The sequence below is a fragment of the Pseudophryne corroboree genome, chromosome 1, assembly GCF_028390025.1.
Source record: "Pseudophryne corroboree isolate aPseCor3 chromosome 1, aPseCor3.hap2, whole genome shotgun sequence".
Classification (NCBI taxonomy): domain Eukaryota; kingdom Metazoa; phylum Chordata; class Amphibia; order Anura; family Myobatrachidae; genus Pseudophryne; species Pseudophryne corroboree.
The window spans coordinates 118,389,080-118,413,718 of record NC_086444.1 but is presented as its reverse complement, the minus strand read 5'-3'; the positions used below and the strand labels follow the sequence as shown (position 1 = coordinate 118,413,718).

Below are 24,639 nucleotides of genomic sequence, written 5' to 3'. Positions count from 1 at the left end.
ACTACGTCCAGCAACTTGGAGTCCTCCAAGTCCCGAGTAGCCGCAGGCACCACAATAGGTTGGTTCAAATTAAACGAGGACACACCACCTTTGGGAGAAATTGGGGACGAGTCCTCAATTCTGCCCTGTCCATATGGAAGATCAGATATGGGCTTTTACATGACAAAGCCGCCAATTCAGACACACGCCTAGCCGATGCTAAGGCAAACAGCATGACCACTTTCCACGTGAGATACTTCAGTTCCACGGTCTTAAGTGGCTCAAACCAGTGGGATTTCAGGAAATCCAACACAACGTTAAGATCCCAGGGTGCCACTGGTGGCACAAAAGGGGGCTGAATATGCAACACTCCCTTAACAAATGTCTGAACCTCGGGCAGTGAAGCCAGTTATTTTTGAAAGAAAATGGATAGGGCCGAAATCTGGACCTTTATGGACCCCAATTTTAGGCCCATAGTCAACCCTGACTGTAGGAAGTGCAGGAAACGACCCAGCTGGAATTCCTCTGTAGGGGCCTTCCTGGCCTCACACCAAGCAACATATTTTCGCCATATACGGTGATAATGCTTTGCTGTCACGTCTTTCCTAGCCTTTATCAGCGTAGGAATAACTTCATCCGAAATGCCTTTTTCCGCTAGGATCCGGCGTTCAACCGCCATGCCGTCAAACGCAGCCGCGGTAAGTCTTGGAACAGACAGGGCCCTTGTTGCAGCAGGTCCTGTCTGAGAGGCAGAGGCCATGGGTCCTCTGTGCGCATTACTTGTAGTTCCGGGTACCAAGTCTTCTTGGCCAGTCCGAAACAATGAGTATTGTTCTTATTCCTCTTTTTTTTTTTTTTTTTTCTTCTTCTTCTTACTATTCTCAGTACTTTTGGTATGAGGGGAAGAGGAGGAAACGCATATACCGACTGGTACACCCACGGTGTCACTAGGGCGTCCACAGCTATCGCCTGAGGGTCCCTTGACCTGGCGCAATATCTTTTTAGCTTTTTGTTGAGGCGGGACTCCATGTCCACCTGTGGCAGTTCCCATCGGTTTGCAATCAGTTGGAAGACTTCTTGATGAAGCCCCCACTCTCCCGGGTGGAAGTCGTGTCTGCTGAGGAAGTCTGCTTCCCAGTTGTCCACTCCCGGAATGAACACTGCTGACAGTGCTTGCACGTGATTCTCCGCCCATCGAAGAATCTTTGTGGCTTCCGCCATTGCCATCCTGCTTCTTGTGCCGCCCTGGCGGTTTACATGGGCGACCGCCGTGATGTTGTCTGACTGAATCAGCACTGGCCGGTTTCGAAGCAGGGGCTCTGCTTGACTCAGGGTGTTGTAAATGGCCCTTAATTCCAGCATATTTATGTGTAGAGAAGTCTCCAGACTTGACCACAGCCCTTGGAAGTTTCTTCCCTGAGTGACTGCCCCCCATCCTCGGAGGCTTGCATCCGTGGTCACCAGGACCCAGTCCTGTATGCCGAACCTGCGGCCCTCGAGAAGGTGAGCACTCTGCAGCCACTACAGAAGAGACACCCTGGCCCTTGGGGCCAGGGTGATCAGCCGATGCATCTGAAGATGCGATCCGGACCACTTGTCCAACAGATCCCACTGAAAGATCCTCGCATGGAACCTGCCCGAAGGGAATGGCTTCGTATGAAGCCACCATCTATCCCAGGACTCGCGTGCAGTGATGCACAGATACCCGTTTTGGTTTCAGGAGGTCCCTGACCAGAGATACTAATTACTGGGCCTTATCCACCGGGAGAAACAGTCTGTTCTGTGTCCAGAATCATGCCCAGGAAAAACAGACGCGTCGTAGGAATCAGCTGCGACTTTGGAACATTAAGAATCCAGCCGTGCTGTTGCAACACTTCCTGAGAGAGTGCTACGCTGACCAACAACTGCTCCCTGGACCTCGCCTTTATGAGGAGATCGTCCAAGTACGGGATAATTATAACTCCCTTCTGCCGAAGGAGTATCATCATTTCGACCATTGCCTTGGTAAATATTCTCGGTGCCGTGGACCGGCCAAACGGCAACGTCTGGAACTGGTAATGACAGTCCTGTACCACAAATCTGAGGTACTCCTGGTGAGGTGGGTAAATGGGGACATGCAAGTAAGCATCTTTGATGTCCAGCGACACCATAAAATCCTCCTCTTCCAGGCTTGCCATAACTGCTCTGAGCGATTCCATTTTGAACTTGAATTTCTTTATATAAGTGTTCAAGGACTTTAAATTCAGAATGGGTCTCACCGAACCGTCCGGTTTCGATACCACAAACATTGTGGAATAGTAACCCCTTCCCTGTTGAAGGAGGGGGACCCTGACAATCACTTGCTGGAGGTACAGCTTGTGAACTGTTGCCAGCACTACCTCCCTTTCCATGGGGGAAGCTGGCAAGGCTGATTTGAGGTAACAGCGGGGGGGAGTCGCTTCAAATTCCAGCTTGTATCCCTGAGATACAATTTGTATAGCCCAGAAATCCACCTGTGAGCGAACCCACTGGCTGCTGAAGTTTCGGAGACGCGTCCCCACCGCACCTGGCTCCGCCTGTGGAGCACCAACATCATGCGGTGGACTTGGTGGAAGCAGGGGAGGACTTTTGTTCCTGGGAACTGGCTGCATGGTGCAGCTTCTTACCTCTACCCCTGCCTCTGGCAAGAAAGGATGCACCCCTGACCCTCTTGCCTTTTTGGGAACGAAAGGACTGCATTTGATAATACGGTGCTTTCTTAGGCTGTGAGGAAAGTTGAGGCAAGAAAGTGGACTTTCCAGCTGTCGCTGTAGACACGAGGTCCGACAGACCGTCCCCAAACAACTCCTCACCCTTATAAGGCAAAACCTTCCATGTGTTTTTTAGAATCAGCATCTCCTGTCCATTGCAGAGTCTATAAGACCCTCCTGGCAGAAATGGACATAGCATTAATTCTAGAGCCCAGCAGGCAAATGTCCCTCTGAGCATCTTGCATATATAAGACAACGTCTTTGATATGGCCCAGGGTTAGCAAAACAGTATCTCTGTCGAGGGAATCTATGTCGTCTAACATAGTATCTGTCCACGCTGCTACAGCACTACACATCCAGGCTGAAGCAATAGCAGGTCTCAGTAGAGTACCAGAGTGTGTACACACTGCCTTCAGGATAGCTTCCTGCTTTCTATCCGCAGGGCGGCCGTATCCTGAGACGGCAGGGCCACCTTTTTAGATAAGCGAGTCAGCGCCTTGTCCACCCTAGGGGATGTTTCCCAAGGTAAACTGTCCGTTGGTGGGAAAGGGTACGCCATCAGTAACCTCTTAGAAATCACTAATTTCTTATCAGGGGAACTCCACGCTTCTTCACACATTTCATTTAATTCATCAGATGGGGGAAAAGTCACTGGCTGCTTTTTCTCCCCAAACATATAAACCCTCTTGGTATTAACCGGGTTACTCTCAGAAATGTGTAATACATCTTTCATTGCAATAATCATGTATCGGATGGCCTTGGTCATTTTAGACTGTAAATGTGCCTCATCATCGTCGACACTGGAGTCGGACTCCGTGTCGACATCTGTGTCAACCATCTGAGATAGAGGGCGTTTGAGCCCCTGACGGTTTCTGAGTCGCCTGGGCAGGCGCGGGCTGAGACCCCGGCTGTCCCAAGGCTGCAGCGTCATCAAACCTTTTATGTAAGGAGTTTACATTGTCATTTAAGACCTTCCACATATCCATCCAATCAGGTGTCGGCCCCGACGGGGGCGATACCAAACTTATCTTCCCTTGCTCCGCCTCCACGTAACCTTCCTCATCAAACATGTCGACACAGCCGTACCAACACCGCACACACAGGGAATGCTCAGACTGAGGACAGGACCCCACAAAGTCCTTTGGGGAGACAGAGAGAGAGTATGCCAGCACACACCACAGCGCTATATAACACAGGGATTTTCACTGCTAATAAGTGATATACCCAATAGCTGCTTTTTTAGTATTCCTTGCGCCTAAATTTATGTTCCCCCCCCTCTCTTTTTAACCCGTCTTGTACCTGGATACTGCAGGGGAGAGCCTGGGGAGCTGCTTCCAGCGGAGCTGTGAAGAGAAAATGGCGCTGGCTTGCTGAGGAAGAAGGCCCCGCCCCCTCAGTGGCGGGCTTCTGTCCCGCTTTCAGTGTAAAATAATGGCGGGGGTTTTTACATATATACAGTGCTAGACTGTATACATGTATTTATATGCCAAAGGTACTTCAATTACAGTGACCGGAGTGTGTAAGTGTGCTGGGAGCAATGGCGCACAGCTGCGGTGCTGTGCGCTACCTTAATGAAGACAGGAGTCTTCAGCCGCCGATTTCGTCGTCTTCTAGATTCTGTTCTGGCTCTGCAAGGGGGACGGCGGCGCGGATCCGGGAACGGACGATCGAGGAAAGGAGCCTGTGTTCGAACCCTCTGGAGCTAATGGTGTCCAGTAGCCTAAGAAGCACAAGCTAGCTGCAAGCAGGTAGGTTTGCTTCTCTCCCCTTAGTCCCACGTAGCAGTGAGTCTGTTGCCAGCAGAAGCTCACTGAAAATAAAAAACCTAAAAAATACTTTCTTTACTAGTAAGCTCAGGAGAGCCCACTAGGAGCACCCAGCTCTGGCCGGGCACAGATTCTAACTGAGGTCTGGAGAAGGGGCATAGAGGGAGGAGCCAGTGCACACCAGATAGTACCTAATCTTTTCTTTAGAGTGCCCAGTCTCCTGCGGAGCCAGTCTATTCCCCATGGTCCTTACAGAGATCCCAGCATCCACTAGGACGTCAGAGAAAATAAGATTTTACTTACCGGTAAATCTATTTCTCATAGTCCGTAGTGGATGCTGGGGACTCCGTAAGGACCATGGGGAATAGACGGGCTCCGCAGGAGACTGGGCACTCTAAAGAAAGATTTAGTACTATCTGGTGTGCACTGGCTCCTCCCTCTATGCCCCTCCTCCAGACCTCAGTTAAGGAAACTCTGCCCGGAAGAGCAGACATAAGGAAAGGATTTTGGAATCCTGGGTAAGACTCATACCAGCCACACCAATCACACCGTATAATTTGTGATACACTTATCCAGTCAACAGTATGAACAACAATAGGGCATCAACAATGGATGCCAACATAACATAACCCATTATTAAGCAATAACTATATACACGTATTGCAGAAAGTCCGCACTAGGGACTGGCGCCCAGCATCCACTACGGACTATGAGAAATAGATTTACCGGTAAGTAAAATCTTATTTTCTCTAACGTCCTAGTGGATGCTGGGGACTCCGTAAGGACCATGGGGATTATACCAAAGCTCCCAAACGGGCGGGAGAGTGCGGATACCTCTGCAGCACCGAATGAGCAAACTCAAGGTCCTCCTCAGCCAGGGTATCAAACTCGTAGAATTTTGCAAATGTGTTTGAACCCTACCAAGTAGCAGCTCGGCAAAGCTGTAAAGCCGAGACCCCTCGGGCAGCCGCCCAAGAAGAGCCCACCTTCCTTGTGGAATGGGCCTTTACTGATTTTGGAAGCGGCAATCCAGCCGCAGAAAGAGCCTGCTGAATCGTGTTACAGATCCAGCGGGCAACGGTTTGCTTTGAAGCAGGAGCACCCAACTTGTTGGGGGCATACAGGATAAACAGAGAGTCAGTTTTCCTGACTCCAGCCGTTCTGGCTACATAAACCTTCAAAGCCCTGACTACATCTAGTAACCTGGAATCCTCCAAGTCACGAGTAGCCGCAGGCACTACAATAGGTTGGTTCATATGAAAGGATGAGACCACCTTAGGTAGGAATTGAGGACAGGTCCGCAACTCCGCTCTATCCATATGAAAAACCAAATAGGGGCTTTTATGCGATAAAGCCGCCAATTCCGAAACCCGCCTAGCCGAAGCCAAGGCTAACATGACCACCTTCCAAGTGAGATATTTCAACTCCACCGTTTTGAGTGGTTCAAACCAATGTGACTTAAGGAAACTTACCACGTTAAGGTCCCAAGGCGCCACCGGAGGTACAAAAGGAGGCTGAATATGCAGTACTCCCTTCACAAAAGTCTGTACTTCAGGTAAAGAGGCCAATTCCTTTTGAAAGAAAATGGATAAGGCCGAAATCTGAACTTTAATGGAGCCTAATTTTAGGCCCAAATTCACTCCAGTTTGTAGGAAGTGAAGAAAACGGCCTAGATGGAATTCTTCAGTTGGAGCATTCCTGGCCTCACACCAAGAAACATTTTCGCCATATTCGGTGATCATGTTTAGACGTCACGTCCTTCCTAGCCTTTATTAGCGTAGGAATGACCTCATCCGGAATACCTTTTTCCGCTAGGATCCGGCGTTCAACCGCCATGCCGTCAAACGCAACCGCGGTAAGTCTTGGAACAGACAGGGACCTTGTTGTAACAGGTCCTGCCTGAGAGGAAGAGGCCACAGATCTTCTGTGAGCATTTCTTGCAGATCCAGATACCAGGTCCTTTGTGGCCAATCTCGAACAATGAGAATTGTTCTCACTCCTCTTTTTCTTATTATCCTCAACACCTTGGGTATGAGAGGAAGAGGAGGAAACACATATTGACTGGAACACCCACGGTGTCACTAGGGCGTCCACAGCTACCGCCTGAGGGTCTCTTGACCTGGCGCAATACCTTTGTAGCTTTTTGTTGAGACGGGATGCCATCATGTCTATTTGGGATAGTCCCCACCGACTTGAAATCTGCGCGAAGACTTCCTGATGAAGTCACCACTCTCCCGGATGCAGATCGTGTCTGCTGAGGAAGTCTGCTTCCCAGTTGTCCACTCCCGCAATGAACACTGCTGACAGAGCGCTTACATGATTCTCCGCCCAGCGAAGAATTCTGGTGGCTTCCGCCATTGCCACTCTGCTCCTTGTGCCGCCTTGGCGGTTTACATGAGCTACTGCCGTGATGTTGTCGGACTGGATCAGAACTGGTCGATTGCTAAGTAAGATCTCCGCTTGACGTAGGGCGTTGTATATGGCCCTTAGTTCCAGGATGTTGATGTGAAGACAAGTCTCTTGACTTGACCAAAGTCCTTGGAAATTTCTTCCCTGTGTGACTGCTCCCCAACCCCGGAGGCTCGCGTCCGTGGTCACCGGGATCCAGTCCTGAATGCCGAACCTGCGGCCCTCTAGAAGGTGAGCACTGTTTAGCCACCACAGGAGAGATACTCTGGCCAGAGTGATCCGCTGATGCAATTGCAGATGCGACCCGGACCATTTGTCCAATAGGTCCCATTGGAAAGTCCTTGCATGGTATCTGCCGTATGGAATGGCTTCGTATGTTGCCACCATCTTTCCCAGAACTTGAGTGCAATGATGTACTGACACTTGTTTTGGTTTCAACAGGTTCATGACTAGAGTCAGGAGTTCCTGCGCTTTTTCCGTCGGAAGAAAAACCCTTTTCTGGTCTGTGTCCAGAATCATGCCCAAGAAGGGCAGACGAGTTGTAGGATTCAGCTGCGACTTTGGAATATTGAGAATCCAGCCGTGTCGCTGTAATACATTCAGTGAAAGTGATACGCTGTTCAGCAACTTCTCCCGTAATCTCGCTTTTATGAAGAGATCGTCCAAGTACGGGATAATTGTGACACTGCTTGCGCAGCAGCGCCATCATTTCCGCCATTACCTTGGTGAAAATTCTCGGAGCCGTGGAAAGCCCAAACGGCAACATCTGAAATTGGTAATGACAATCCTGTACCGCAAATCTCAGGTACACCTGATGAGGAGGATATATGGGGACATGCAGGTATGCATCATTTATGTCTAGAGATACCAAAAAATCTCCCCCTTCTAGGCTGGCTATGACCGCCCTGAGCGATTCCATTTTGAACTTGAACCGTTTTAAGTAAAGGTTCAGGGATTTTAAATTTAAAATGGGTCTGACCGAACCATCCGGTTTCGGAACCACAAACTGAGTTGAGTAGTACCCCTGCCCTCTTTGAAGCAGGGAAACCTCTACCACCACTTGTTGAAGACACAATTTGTGAATCGCATGTAACACTATTCTCCCTTTCCAGGGGTTGTTTCGGTAGGGCCGATTTGAAAAACCGGCGAGGAGGCACTTCTTCGAATTCCAGCTTGTAACCCTGGGTAACTATTTCTATTGCCCATGGATCCACCTGTGAGTGGACTAAGACGTGGCTGAACAGTCGAAGACGTGCCCCCACAGGCACCGACTCCCTCAGGGGAGGCCCAGCGTCATGCGGTGGATTTTGCAGAGGCCCGGTAGGACTTCTGTTCCTGGGAACTAGCTGTGTTATGCAGCTTTTTCCCTCTGCCCTTACCTCTGGCAAGAAAGGACGATCCACGTGCTCTCTTGCTTTTATTGGAACGAAAGGACTGCATTTGATGAGGCGCTTTCTTAGATTGTGAGGGAATATTATGGCAAAAAAAATTTATTTACCTGCCGTAGCGACGAGGTCCGAGAGTCCCTCTCCAAACAATTCCTCACCATTGTAAAGCAACAACTCCATATGTCTCTTAGAGTCGGCATCACCAGTCCACTGTCGGATCCATAAGACACGCCTAGCAGAAAGACATAGCGTTTATCCTGGAACCCAGTAAACGAATGTCTCTTTGAGCATCCCTCATATACAAGACCGCATCTTTTATATGCCCTAGGGTCAATAAAATAGTATCCTTATCAAGAGTCTCAATATCCGTTGATAAGGAATCTGTCCATGCTGCTACAGCACTACAAACCCAGGCCGACGCAAACCAGTATGTGTGTAAATGGACTTCAGTGTAACCTGCTTGCGGTCAGCAGGATCCTTGAGGGTAGCCGTATCTTGGGATGAAAGAGCTATCTTTTTTGATAAGCGCGTCAAGGCCTTGTCCACCCTAGGGGAGGATTCCCACCGTATCCTGTCCTGCGACGGGAAAGGATACGCTGTTAGGATCCTTTTGGGAATCTGCAGTTTTTTTGTCTGGAGTTTCCCACGCTTTTTCACATACTTCGTTCAGCTCATGTGAGGAGGGAAAGGAGACCTCAGGTTTCTTTCCTTTATACACGAGGGTGTCAGGGACAGGGGGGTTCCTCAGTGATATGCAACACATCTTTTATTGCGATAATCATATCGAATACCTTTAGCCACCTTTGGCTGTAATTTTGTATCATCGTAATCGACACTGGAGTCTGAATCCGTGTCGGTATCTGTGTCAACTATTTGGGATAGTGGGCGCTTCTGAGACCCCGAAGGTCCCGGCAACATAAGGACAGGCATGGGTTGACTCCCTGACTGTGCCCCAGCTTCGGCTTTGTCTAGCCTTTTGTGCAATAAATTAACATTTGCACTTAAAACATTCCACATATCCATCCAGTCCGGCGTCTGCACCGCCGACGGAGACCTAACGTTCATAAACTCCCCCTCCTCCTTTGGTGAGCCCTCAGCCAAGTCGACACATACGTACCGACACCACACATACACAGGGAAGCTCTTTTCTGAAGACAGGTTCCCCACCAGGCCCTTTGGAGAGACAGAGAGAGAGTATGCCAGCACACACCCCAGCGCTATATGACCCAGGAATAACAGTAAATTAATGTTCACCCAGTAGCGCTGTTTTATGTATCTGCGCCAATTATGTGCCCCCCCTCTACTTTAAAGCCCTCTGTCACCGTGCGTCAAGCAGGGGAGAGTCCGGGGAGCTTCCTCGCAGCGGTGCTGTGGAGAAAAAAATGGCGCTGGTGAGTACTGAGGGAGAAGCCCCGCTCCCTCGGCGGCGGGCTTTTGTCCCGCTCAATTTTTCCAATACATGGCGGGGGCTCTTTTTATACATGTAACATCTGTGCCATAAGAGGTTTATATTGCTGCCCAGGGCGCCCTCCCCCCCCTGCACCCTTACAGTGACCGGAGTGTGTGAGGTGAAGGGGAGCAATGGCGCACAGCTGCAGTGCTGTGCGTTACCTCAGTGAAGATCCAAGTGTCTTCTGCCACCTCAGATGGGTCTTTTCCTCACATACTCACCCGGCTTCTTTCTTCCTGCTCTGCGAGGAGGACGGCGGCGCGGCTCTGGGACGGACGGCGAGGGTGAGACCTGCGTACCGATCCCTCTGGAGCTAATGGTGTCCAGTAGCCTAAGAAACAGAGCCCTGAACTCAGAGAAGTGGGTGTTTCTCTCTCCTCAGTCCCTCGATGCATGGAGTCTGTTGCCAGCAGGCTCCCTGAAAATAAAAAACCTAACAAAAATGCTTTCTTACAGGAAACTCAGGAGAGCTCCTGAAATGCACCCAGTGTCCACTGAGCACAGTATCAAACTGAGGTCTGGAGGAGGGGCATAGAGGGAGGAGCCAGTGCACACCCAGAGTCAAAGTCTTTCTTAAAGTGCCCTATCTCCTGCGGAGCCAGTCTATCCCAATGGTCCTTACGGAGTCCCAGCATCCTCTAGGACGTTAGAGAAAATTGATTTACCAGCTGTAGCTGTGGAGACCAGGTCAGAGACCTTCCCCAAACAATTCCTCGCCCTTGTAAGGTAAAACCTCCATATGCCTCTGAGTCGGCATCACCTGTCCATTGCCGGGTCCATAGGACTAGTCTGGCAGAAATCGACATAGCGTTGATTCTAGAACCCAGTAAACTAATGTCTCTTTGAGCATCTCTCATATATAAGACAGCATCTTTTATATGCCCTAGGGTCAATAAAATGGTATTCTTATCTAGGGTCTCAATTTCCGCTGATAAGGTATCTGTCCATGCTGCTACAGCGCTACAAACCCAGGCTGACGCAATCGCCGGTCTGAGTAAGGTACCAGAATGTGTGTAAATGGACTTCAAGGTAACCTCCTGCTTGCGGTCAGCAGGATCCCTGAGGGTAGCCGTATCTTGGGATGGCAGCGCTACCTTTTTGGATAAGCGTGCCAATGCTTTGTCCACCCTAGGGGAGGATTCCCACCGTATCCTGTCCGTTGGTGAGAAAGAATAAGCCATAAGAATCCTTTTGGGAATCTGCAGTTTTTTGTCTGGAGATTCCCAAGCTTTTTCACATAATTCGTTCAACTCGTGTGAGGGGGGGAAAGGTTACCTCAGGTTTCTTTCCCTTATACACGTGTACCCTCGTGTCAGGGACAGGGGGTTCCCTCTGTGATATGCAAAACATCTTTTATTGCAATAATCCTATATTGAATACATTTTGCCAATTTTGGCTGTAACTTTGCATCATCGTAGTCGACACTGGAGTCAGAAACCGTGTCGGTATCTGTCTACTATTTGGGATAGTGGGCACTTTTGAGACCATGAAGGTCCCTGCGACATAGGGACAGGCATGGGTTGACTCCCTGACTGTTCCCTAGCTTCAGCTGTGTCTAATCTTTTGTGCAATAAATTTACGTTAGCACTTAACATTCCACATATCCATCCAGTCAGGTGTCGGCGTTGTCGACGGAGACACATTCATTTGCTCCCGCTCCTTTCTAGGAGAGCCTCCTACCTCAGACATGTCGACACACGCGTACCGACACCATACACTCAGGGAATCCTCTTATCTGAAGACAGTTCCCCCACAAGGCACTTTGGAGAGACAGAGTATGCCAGCACACACCCCAGCGCTATATGACCCAGGAAAAAAACACAATCATTTTATGTTTACCCAGTAGCGCTGTATTCACATATATGTATGCGCCTAATTATGTGCCCCCCCTCTTTAAAACCCTCTTTCTACCGTGGTATAAGCAGGGGAGAGTCCGGGGAGCTTCCTCTCAGCTGTGCAAAAAATGGCGCTGGTGAGTGCTGAGGGAGAAGCCCTGCCCCCTCGGCGGCGGGCTTCTGTCCCCCGCTCAATTACAGTAAGAAGTGGCGGGGGATATATATATATATATATATATATATATATATATATATATATATATATATATATATATATATATATAGTAAAAAAATGCTGCGGCACTCAAGGTCTTGTAAAGCAGTCAAATGTGTATTGGCATCACAAAATAAAACACCAACGTTTCGGGGTGTCTAACCCCGTTGTCAAGATGTGAGAGTGAAAATGGAGAAGAAACTACTTACCCTTGTAGAGACAGAACCCGCCAAACCGGAGAGGAAGCCGCCTACGGTCCCGTCGTGCGCGCTGCGTGTCACTGATTCACTATGTGCCGAATGGCCCCTTATCCATTATAATGTACACAGTAATTCCTATGGGGCATCCCTGGCCTATGCAGCCCCTATCTGTTCTGCAGTAGCCACAGCAGTCTGTCCCGTTAGTGCACAGTGCATGTGTATAGTTCACTATGTGGTGTTTATACTCTGTTTCTCGGGTTACACAGCCGCACTGCTCCGGACTTCCGTGCTTGGTCCGTTGCCTAGCAACGTGACAACACAGATGCGCCCCACGACGCGTATACGCGTCATCACTCAGTGACACGCAGCGCGCACGACGGGACCGTAGGCGGCTTCCTCTCCGGTTTGGCGGGTTCTGTCTCTACAAGGGTAAGTAGTTTCTTCTCCATTTTAACTCTCACATCTTGACAACGGGGTTAGACACCCTGAAACGTTGGTGTTTTATTTTGTGATGCCAATACACATTTGACTGCTTTACAAGACCTTGAGTGCCGCAGCATTTTTTTACAATATCCAGTTTTACTGATGGCACCGGGGCACGCAGACCCTCTACAGGCGTGCCGGGTTAATCATATATATATATATATATATATATATATATATATATATATATATATATACACATATATACATATATATATATATATATATATATATACATATATACACACACACGCCTTCCCCTGCGCCCTTACAGTGACTGCCGTGTGTGAGGTGTATGGGAGCAATAGCGCACAGCTTTACCGCTCAATTACAGTAAGAATTGGCGGGGGCTATATATATATATATATATATATATATATATATATATATATATATATATACACATATACACACACACATACATACACACACACACACACACACACATACATATATACATACATTATATACATACATATATACATACATTATATACATACACACACACACACACCCCCCCTGCGCCCTTACAGTGACTGCCGTGTGTGAGGTGTATGGGAGCAATGGCGCACAGCTTTACCGCTGTGCGTTACCTCAGTGAAGATCATGATGTCTTCTGCCGCCTCTGAAGTCTTCTTTTCTTCTCATACTCAACCGGCTTTTACCTTCCGGCTCTGTGAGGAGGACGGCGGCGCGGCTCTGGGACGGACGGCGAGGGTGAGACCTGCGTACCGATCCCTCTGGAGCTAATGGTGTCCAGTAGCCTAAGAAGCAGAGCCTTGAAACTCACAGAAGTAGGTCTGCTTCTCTATCCTCGGTCCAGGAAGTCTGTTGCCAGCAGGCTCCCTAAAAAATAAAAAACCTAACAAATAATAAGATTTTACTCACCGGTAAATCTATTTCTCGTAGTCCGTAGTGGATGCTGGGACTCCGTAAGGACCATGGGGAATAGCGGCTCCGCAGGAGACTGGCCACATCTAAAGAAAGCTTTAGGACTACCTGGTGTGCACTGGCTCCTCCCACTATGACCCTCCTCCAGACCTCAGTTAGGATACTGTGCCCGGAAGAGCTGACACAATAAGGAAGGATTTTGAATCCCGGGTAAGACTCATACCAGCCACACCAATCACACCGTATAACTCGTGATACTATACCCAGTTAACAGTATGAAATATAACGGAGCCTCTCAACAGATGGCTCAACAATAACCCTTTAGTTAGGCAATAACTATATACAAGTATTGCAGACAATCCGCACTTGGGATGGGCGCCCAGCATCCACTACGGACTACGAGAAATAGATTTACCGGTGAGTAAAATCTTATTTTCTCTAACGTCCTAGAGGATGATGGGGACTCCGTAAGGACCATGGGGATTATACCAAAGCTCCCAAACGGGCGGGAGAGTGCAGATGACTCTGCAGCACCGAATGAGCAAACTCTAGGTCCTCCTCAGCCAAGGTATCAAACTTGTAGACTCTTGCAAAAGTGTTTGTACCCGACCAAGTAACAGCTCTGCAAATTTGTAAAAACGAGACCCCTCGGGCAGCCGCCCAAGAAGAGCCCACTTTCCTCGTGGAATAGGCTTTTACAGATTTAGGGTGCGGCAGACCCGCAGCAGAATGTGCAAGTTGAATCGTGCTACAGATCCAGCGAGCAATAGTCTGCTTAGAAGCAGGAGCACCCAGCTTGTTGGGTGCATACAGGATAAATAGCGAGTCAGTTTTCCTGACTCCAGCCGTCCTGGAAACATTTTTCAGGGCCCTGACTACGTCCAGTAACTTGGAATCCTCCAAGTCCCAAGTAGCCGCAGGCACCACAATAGGTTGGTTCACATGAAAAACTGATACCACCTTAGGAAGGAATTGAGACCGAGTCCTCAATTCCGCCCTATCCATATAAAAAAAATTAGATAAGGGCTTTTGCATGATAAAGCCGCTAATTCTGATACACGCCTGGCCGACGCCAAGGCAAACAGCATGACCACTTTCCACGTGAGGTATTTTAGCTCCACGGATTTAAGTGGCTCAACCCAATGCGACTTCAGGAAACGGGGGCTGACTATGCAGCACTCCCTTAACAAAAGTCTGAACTTCAGGCAGTGAAGTCAGTTCTATTTTTGAAGAAAATCGACAGAGCCGAAATCTGGACCTTAATGGAACCCAATTTTAGGCCCATAGTCACCCCTGACTGTAGGAAGTGCAGAAATCGACCTAGCTGAAATTCCTCCGTTGGGGCCTTCCTGGCCTCACAGCACGCAACATATTTCCGCCATATGCGGTGATAATGGTTTGCGTTCACTTCTTTCCTAGCTTTAATTAGCGTAGGAATAACTTCCTCCGGAATGCCCTTTTCCTTCAGGATCCGGCGTTCAACCGCCATGCCGTCAAACGCAGCCGCGGTACGTCTTGGAACAGACAGGCCCCCTGCTGCAGCAGGTCCTGTCTGAGCGGCAGAGGCCATGGGTCCTCAGATCATTTCTTGGAGTTCTGGGTACCAAGCTCTTCTTGGCCAACCCGGAACAATGAGTATAGTTCTTACTCCTCTCCTCCTTATTATTCTCATTACCCTGGGTAAGAGGCAGAGAAGGGAACACATACACCAACTGGTACACCCACGGTGTTACCAGAGCGTCCACAGCTATCGCCTGAGGGTCCCTTGACCTGGCGCAATATCTTTGTAGCTGTTTGTTGAGGCGGGACGCCATTATGTCCACCTGTGGCCTTTCCCAACGGTGTACAATCATTTGGAAGACTTCTGGATGAAGTCCCCACTCTCCCGGGTGGAGGTCGTGTCTTCTGAAAAAGTCTGCTTCTCAGTTGTCCACTCCGGGAATGAACACTGCTGACAGTGCTAACACATGATTTTTCGCCCATCAGAGAATCCTTGTGGCTTCTGCCATCGCCATCCTACTTCTTGTGCCGCCCTGTCGGTTTACATGAGCGACCGCCGTGATGTTGTATGACTGGATCAGCACCGGCCGGTGTTGAAGCAGGGGTCTAGCCTGACTTAGGGCATTGTAAATGGCCCTTAGTTCCAGAATATTTATGTGTAGGGAAGTCTCCTGACTTTACCATAGCCTTGGAAGTTTCTTCCCTGTGTGACTGCCCCCCAGCCTCGAAGGCTGGCATCCGTGGTCACCAGGACCCAGTCCTGTATGCCGAATCTGCGGCCCCCTAGAAGATGAGCACTCTGCAGCCACCACAACAGCGACACCCTGGCCCTTGGAGACAGGGTTATCCGCCGATGCATCTGAAGATGCGACCCGGACCACTTGTCCCACAGATCCCACTGGAAGATCCTTGCATGGGACCTGGCGAATGGAATTTCTTCGTAAGAAGCTACCATCTTTCCCAGGGCTCGCGTGCATTGATGCACCGACACCTGTATTTGTATTAGGAGGTCTCTGTCTAGAGACGACAACTCCTTGAACTTCTCCTCCGGGAGAAACCCTTTTTATCCTGTTCTGTGTCCAGAACCATACCCAGGAACAGTAGACGCGTCTTAGGAACCAGCTGCGACTTTGGAATATTCAGAAACCAGCCGTGCTGTTGTAGCACTTCTCGAGATAGTGCTACTCCGACGAACAACTGCTCCCTGGACCTCGCCTTTAAAAGGAGATCGTCCAAGTACGGGATAATTATTTCGGCCATTACCTTGGTAAATACCTCGGTGCCGGGGACAGACCAACGGCAACGTCTGGAAATGGTAATGACAATCCTGTACCACAATTATGAGGTACTCCTGGTTAAGAGGGTAAATAGGGACATGCAGGTAAGCATCCTTGATGTCCAGTGATACCATGAAATTCTCCAGGCTTGCAATAATCGCCCTGAGCGATTCCATTTTGAACTTGAACCTTCGTATATAAGTGTTCAAGGATTTCAATTTTAGAATGGGTCTCACCGAACCGTCTGGTTTCGGTACCACAACATTTTGGAATAGTAACCCCGGCCTTGTTGAAGAAGGGGTACCTTGATTTCACCTGCTGGAAGTACAGCTTGTGAATTGCCACCAGTACTACCTTCCTCCGAGGGCAGCAGGCAAGGCTGATGTGAGGTAACGGCGAGGGGGAGTCGCCTCGAACTCCAGCCTGTATCCCTGTGATACTACTTGCAGAACCTAGGGATCCACCTGTGGGCAAGCCCACTGGTCCCTGAAGTTCCCGAGACGCGCCCCCACCGCACCTGTCTCCACCTGTGGAGCCCCAGCGTCATGCGATGGACTCAGATAGCGGGGGAAGATTTTTGATCCTGGGAACTGGCTGTCTGGTACAGCTTTTTCCTTCTTCCCTTGCCTCTGTGCAGAAAGGAAGCGCCTTTGACCCGCTTGCTTTTCTGAAGCCGAAAGGACTGTACCTGAAAATACGGTGCTTTCTTAGGCTGTGAGGAAACCTGAGGTAAAAAATTTTCTTCCCAGCTGTTTCTGTGGATACGAGGTCCCAGAGACCCACCCCAAACAATTCCTCACCCTTATAAGGCAGAATCTCCATGTGCCTTTTAAAGGCAGCATCACCTGTCCACTGCCGGGTTTCTAATACCCTCCTGGCAGAATTGACATTGCAGTAATTCTGGATGCCAGCCAGCAAATATTCCTCTGTGCATCCTTCATATATAAGACGACGTCTTTAATATGCTCTATGTTCGCAAAATATTATCCCTGTCTAGGGTATTAATATTATCTGACAGGGTATCAGACCACGCTGCAGCAGCACTATTTATGCTGAGGCAATTGCAGGTCTCAGTATAGTACCTGAGTGTGTATATACAGACTTCAGGATAGCCTCCTGCTTTTTATCAGCAGGCTCCTTCAAGGTGGCCGTATCCTAAGACGGCAGTGCCACCTTTTTTGACAAACGTGTGAGCGCTTTATCCACCCTAGGGGATATCTCCCAACGTAACCTATCCTCTGGCGGGAAAGGGTATGCCATCAGTAACTTTTTAAAAATTACCAGTTTCTTATCGGGGGAACCCACGCTTCTTTACAAACTTCATTCATTCATCTGATGGGGGAACAAAACACTGGCTGCTTTTTCTCCCCAAAAATAAAACCCCTTTTATGTGGTACTTGGGTTCATGTCAGAAATGTGTAACATTTTTCATTGCCGAGATCATGTAACGGATGTTCCTAGTGGATTGTGTATATATCTCAACCTCGTCAACACTGGAGTCAGACTCCGTGTCGACATTTGTGTCTGCCATCTGAGGTAACAGGCGTTTTTTGAGCCCCTGATGGCCTTTGAGACGCCTGGGCAGGCGCGGGCTGAGAAGCCGGCTGTCCCACAGCTGTTACGTCATCCAGCCTTTATGTAAGGAGTTGACATTGTCGGTTAATACCTTCCACCTATCCATCCACTCTGGTGTCGGCCCCACAGGGGGCGACATCCCATTTATCGGCCTCTGCTCCGCCTCCACGTAACCTTCCTCATCCAACATGTCGACACAGCCGTACCGACACACCGCACACACACACAGGGAATGCTCTGACTGAGAACAGGACCCCACAAAGTCCTTTGGGGAGACAGAGAGAGAGAGTATGCCAGCACACACCAGAGCGCTATATAATGCAGGGATTAACACTATAACCGAGTGATTTTTCCCCCAATAGCTGCTTGTATACATATATTGCGCCTAAATTTAGTGCCCCCCTCTCTTTTTAACCCTTTTAGCCTGAAAACTACAGGGGAGAGCCTGGGGAGCTGTCTTCCAGCTGCACTGTGAAGAAAAAACGGTGCCAGTGTGCTGAGGGAGATAGCCCCGCCCCTTTTTCAGCTGACTTTTCTCACGCTTTATGGATTCTGGCAGGGGTAATTTATCACATATATAGCCCTGGGACTATATATTGTGATGAATTGCCAGCCAAGGTGTCTTATATTGCCCTCAGGGCGCCCCCCCCCCCCCCAGCGCCCTGCACCCATCAGTGACCGGAGTGTGAGGTGTGCATGAGGAGCAATGGCACACAGCTGCAGTGCTGTGCGCTACCTTGCTGATGACAGAAGTCTTCTGCCGCCGATTTTCCGGAACACTTCTTGCTTCTGGCTCTGTAAGGGGGACGGCGGCGCGGCTCCGGGAACGAACACCAAGGTCGGGTCCTGCGGTCGATCCCTCTGGAGCTAATGGTGTCCAGCAGCCTAAGAAGCCCAAACTACCACCTGTTAGGTAGGTTCGCTTCTTCTCCCCTTAGTCCCTCGCTGCAGTGAGTCTGTTGCCAGCAGATCTCACTGTAAAATAAAAAACCTAAATATACTTTCTTTCTAGGAGCTCAGGAGAGCCCCTAGTGTGCATCCAGCTCAGCCGGGCACAAGATTCTAACCGAGGTCTGGAGGAGGGTCATAGTGGGAGGAGCCAGTGCACACCAGGTAGTCCTAAAGCTTTCTTTAGTTGTGCCCAGTCTCCTGCAGAGCCCGTCTATTCCCCATGGTCCTTACGGAGTCCCAGCATCCACTTAGGACGTCAGAGAAATACTTTGACAGGAAACTCAGGAGAGCTCCCTGTAATGCACCCAGTCTCCTCTGGGCACAGTAGTAAACGGAGGTCTGGAGGAGGGGCATAGAGGGAGGAGCCAGTGCACACCCATACCTAAAGTCTATCTCAAAGTGCCCATGTCTCCTGCGGAGCCCGTCTATCCCCATGGTCCTTACGGACTCCCCAGCATCCACTAGGACGTAAGAGAAATACAATTAAGGTACACTGCTCAAAAAAATAAAGGGAACACTAAAACACCACATCCTAGATCTGAATGAATGACATATTCCTATTAAATACTTTGTTCTTTACATAGTTGAATGTGCTGACAACAAAATCACACAAAAATGATCAATGGAATTAAAATTTATTAACCCATGGAGGTCTGGATTTGTAGTCACACTCAAAATTAAAGTGGAAAAACACACTACAGGCTGATCCAACTTTGATGTAATGTCCTTAAAACAAGTCAAAAAGAGGCTCAGTAGTGTGTGTGGCCTCCATGTGCCTGTATGACCTCCCTACAATGACTGGGCATGCTCCTGATGAGGTGGCGGATGGTCTCCTGAGGAATCTCCTCCCAGACCTGGACTAAAGCATCCACCAACTCCTGGACAGTCTGTGGTGCAACGTGGCATTGGTGGATGAAGCGAGACATGATGTCCCAGATGTGTTCAAATTGGATTCAGGTCTGGGGAAAGGCCGGGCCAATCCATAGCATCAATGCCTTCGTCTTGCAGGAACTGCAGACACACTCCAGCCACGAGGTCTAGCATTGTCTTGCATTAGGAGGAACCCAGGGCCAACCGCACCAGCATATGGTCTCACAAGGGGTCTGAGGATCTCATCTCGGTACCTAATGGCAGTCAGGCTACCTCTGGTGAGCACATGGAGGGCTGTGCGGCCCCCAAAAGAAATGCCACCACACACCATTACTTACCCATTGCCAAACCGGTCATGCTGGAGGATGTTGCAGGCAGCAGAACGTTCTCCTTGACGTCTCCAGACTCTGTCACATGTGCTCAGTGAGAACCTGCTTTCATCTGTGAAGAGCACAGGGCACCATTGGCGAATTTGCCAATCTTGGTGTTCTCTGGCAAATGCCACACGTCCTGCATGGTGTTGGGCTGTAAGCACAACCCCCATCTGTGGACGTCGGGCCCTCATGGAGTCTGTTTGATCGTTTGAGTAGACACGCACATTTGTGGCTTGCTGGAGGTCATTTTGCAGGGCTCTGCAAGTGCTCCTCCTGTTCCTCCTTGCAAGGAGGGCGGAGGTAGTGGTCCTGCTGCTGGGTTGTTGCCCTCCTACAGCCTCCTCCACGTCTCTTGATGTACTAGCCTGTCTCCTGGTAGTGCCTCCATGCTCTGGACACTACGCTGACAGACACAGCAAACCTTGCCACAGCTCGCATTGATGTGCCATCCTGGATGAGCTGCTCTACCTGAGCCACTTGTGTAGGTTGTAGGGCGGTCATACAGGCACGTGGAGGCCACACACACACTACTGAGCCTCATTTTGACTTGTTTTAAGAACATTACATCAAAGTTTGATCAGCCTGTAGTGTTTTTCCACTTTAATTTTGAGTGCGACTCCAAATACAGACCTCCATGGGTTAATACATTTGATTTCCATTGATAATTTGTGTGATTCAACTATGTAAAGAACAAAGTATTTAATAGGAATATTTCATTCATTCAGATCTAGGATGTGTTATTTTAGTGTTCCCTTTATTTTTTTGAGCAGTGTATATTTCGTGAATATCCTATATTACAGTATCATAGAACATAGGGACAAGTTGAGTGAGAAACACGAAATTAAAATCACCCAGCAAGCCAATGTACACACATAGTCACAGTTGTACAATGCAGATGTTATTACACACAATACTGCACTGGACTAGCTTATATACAGCTATGTAAACAATAGATATAACACTGCACAGTAAAAACTGGATGTATATCACATGGTACTTGTACCAGAGAACCCCGACTAAATGACATGTTGAAAACTTAAGTGTCTTGTAAAGGCACAGTGCTGACTATCAGGCGGCTTTACAAAGGAGGATTTGCAAAGAACTTTTTTTTGGGACCGCACTAGTCTGTAATTAGTTATTATTAGAATCCTCTGAAACAACTGATTTATGATGCTAATTTGCTTATGGATACAGCAACACTGTACATGTGAGAAAATTATAATTTTTCTTGTACAGATATATGTTGCTATCAGTGGTGCTCCCAAGAGTCAAAATAATATCGACTAGAGAGAACCAACACAAGAAGGTTGGAAAGTAGACTCTTGTGTGGGAGCACTCTGTTCAGAGGAATGGGTATATTTTTATTAATCAATTCTGTTAAGAAATAATTTTATTTGTTCAAAAAAAGGAAGATAATTAAGGAGAAAAATATACGTGATAGCTACGCGAAAATATAACACTTATATAGAGAATAATTCATATGGTTTTAAATACCACAATGACAAAAACCGGAATCCAAATCTTAAGACTAGTGGATTTGCTGTAATCACAATGACTTTTTTGTATAATATATGACCATCATTTGTTCTACAGCAATCCTATTCAGGATTTTTTCAGCGTAGATAATTAAATCATAGGTCATACAGATTCGAGTGCCAGTTGGTATTAATGGAGATCCTTCTAGATCGAGCAGAAGAATTTTTTGCAGTACCAGGGTGTTCCAAGGTGGTCTCCCATCCAAGTACTGACCCGGCCCTCCACTGCTTGGCTTCCAAGATCAGACGAGATCGGGCATCTCCAGTGGGGTATGTCCGCAATAGTTTTATCTGCCCGTTCAATAGATCTCAATACCTGTATCGCCCTAACAAAATTTCAATTAATCTGAGTCAATCGTGTATACAAATCTCTGTTTTGAACAAAAGCCCAAAATTAGAGAGTGAGATTACAGCAGAAATCCAAGCAAAAATCCAATAGGGGATAGTGGAACAATTAACATGTGCAAGGATTATATGCAAAGATGTCCACTATTACAATTAGAAATGACAATTATGATGTGCAAGGGGATATCTGGTCCACCTGCATACCCAGGATAGAGTGGTGATATTTAATGAGGCAATACTATTATATAGTGTATGTAGCCCCTTACTTTATATCACCGACCGATGAATCTCACTATGTATGCCTCTGAGACGTGAGAAAAAATTGATTGAGAAAAATTCTTACAATGTGATCAAAAGAGGCTATAGTGAGAAGTGAAAAGACAGATAAACAACTGAGAGTTTCAGTGGTTATGCCGGACAGTGGTGTGCATGCTAGCAATTGATTAACAATATGCTACAGAGTTGCTTAAACAAGATAGAGTGGTGATTTTCACTGAGGCAATTTCACCAATAAGCTAACAGTATTATTCATTAGCCATAGCAGGCAAAAACAATTAAGTAGCAATATACTGCAAGATTGATATTAACCCGTAGCATTGAAGTTCTTAGCACAGTAATAATAAGAATTTACTTACCGATAATTCTATTTCTCGGAGTCCGTAGTGGATGCTGGGGTTCCTGAAAGGACCATGGGGAATAGCGGCTCCGCAGGAGACAGGGCACAAAAAGTAAAGCTTTAGGATCAGGTGGTGTGCACTGGCTCCTCCCCCCATGACCCTCCTCCAAGCCTCAGTTAGGATACTGTGCCCGGACGAGCGTACACAATAAGGAAGGATTTTGAATCCCGGGTAAGACTCATACCAGCCACACCAATCACACTGTACAACCTGTGATCTGAACCCAGTTAACAGTATGATAACAGCGGAGCCTCTGAAAAGATGGCTCACAACAATAATAACCCGATTTTTGTAACTATGTACAAGTAATGCAGATAATCCGCACTTGGGATGGGCGCCCAGCATCCACTACGGACTCCGAGAAATAGAATTATCGGTAAGTAAATTCTTATTTTCTCTATCGTCCTAGTGGATGCTGGGGTTCCTGAAAGGACCATGGGGATTATACCAAAGCTCCCAAACGGGCGGGAGAGTGCGGATGACTCTGCAGCACCGAATGAGAGAACTCCAGGTCCTCCTTAGCCAGGGTATCAAATTTGTAGGATTTTACAAACGTGTTTGCCCCTGACTAAATAGCCGCTCGGCAAAGTTGTAAAGCCGAGACCCCTCGGGCAGCCGCCCAAGATGAGCCCACCTTCCTTGTGGAAGGGGCATTTACATATTTTGGCTGTGGCAGGCCTGCCACAGAATGTGCAAGCTGAATTGTATTACACATCCAACTAGCAATAGTCTGCTTAGAAGCAAGAGCACCCAGTTTGTTGGGTGCATACAGGATAACAGCAAGTCAGTTTTCCTGACTCCAGCCGTAATGGAACCTATACTTTCAGGGCCCTGACAACATCCAGCAACTTGGAGTCCTCCAAGTCCCTAGTAGGCGCAAGGCACCACAATAAGCTGGTTCAGGTGAAACACTGACACCACCTTAGGGAGAGAACTGGGGACGAGTCCGCAGCTCTGCCCTGTCCGAATGGACAAATAGATATGGGCTTTTTTGAGAAAATAACCAACCAATTTGACACTCGCCTGGCCCAGGCCAGAGCCAAGAGCATGGTCACTTTTCATGTGAGATGCTTCAAATCCACAGATTTGACTGGTTTTAAACCAATGTGATTTGAGGAATCCCAGAACTACGTTGAGATCCCACAGTGCCACTGGAGGCACAAAAGGGGGTTGTATATGCAATACTCCCTTGACAAACTTCTGGACTTCAGGAACTGAAGCCAATTCTTTCTGGAAGAAAATCGACAGGGCCGAAATTTGAACCTTAATGGGCCCCAATTTGAGGCCCATAGACACTCCTGTTTGCAGGAAATGCAGGAATCGACCGAGTTGAAATTTCTTCGTGGGGCCTTCCTGGCCTCACACCACGCAACATATTTTCGCCACATGTGGTGATAATGTTGTGCGGTCACCTCCTTCCTGGCTTTGACCAGGGTAGGAATGACCTCTTCCGGAATGCCTTTTCCCTTAGGATCCGGCGTTCCACCGCCATGCCGTCAAACGCAGCTGCGGTAAGTCTTGGAACAGACATGGTACTTGCTGAAGCAAGTCCCTTCTTAGCGGCAGAGGCCATAAGTCCTCTGTGAGCATCTCTTGAAGTTCCGGGTACCAAGTCCTTCTTGGCCAATCCGGAGCCATGAGTATAGTTCTTACTCCTCTACGTCTTATAATTCTCAGTACCTTAGGTATGAGAAGCAGAGGAGGGAACACATACACCGACTGGTACACCCACGGTGTTACCAGAACGTCCACAGCTATTGCCTGAGGGTCTCTTGACCTGGCGCAATACCTGTCCCGTTTTTTGTTCAGACGGGACGCCATCATGTCCACCTTTGGTATTTCCCAACGGTTCACAATCATGTGGAAAAACTTCCCGATGAAGTTTCCACTCTCCCGGGTGGAGGTCGTGCCTGCTGAGGAAGTCTGCTTCCCAGTTTCCACTCCCGGAATGAAACACTGCTGACAGTGCTATCACATGATTTTCCGCCCAGCGAAAAGTCCTTGCAGTTTTTGCCATTGCCCTCCTGCTTCTTGTGCCGCCCTGTCTGTTTACGTGGGCGACTGCCGTGATGTTTTTCCCACTGGATCAATACCGGCTGACCTTGAAGCAGAGGTCTTGCTAAGCTTAGAGCATTATAAATTTACCCTTAGCTCCAGTATATTTATGTGGAGAAAAGTCTCCAGACTTGAT

At 48.4% G+C, this 24,639-nt stretch overlaps 1 protein-coding gene and 1 pseudogene across 25 annotated transcripts in view; both read right to left on the bottom strand.

Annotated features, from left to right (window-relative positions):
- Positions 1-24,639, bottom strand: part of DDX4 (DEAD-box helicase 4) — a 1,188,488-nt gene that overhangs the window by 961,339 nt on the left and 202,510 nt on the right. The window lies entirely within an intron of this gene.
- Positions 21,591-21,710, bottom strand: LOC134936081 (5S ribosomal RNA; annotated as a pseudogene).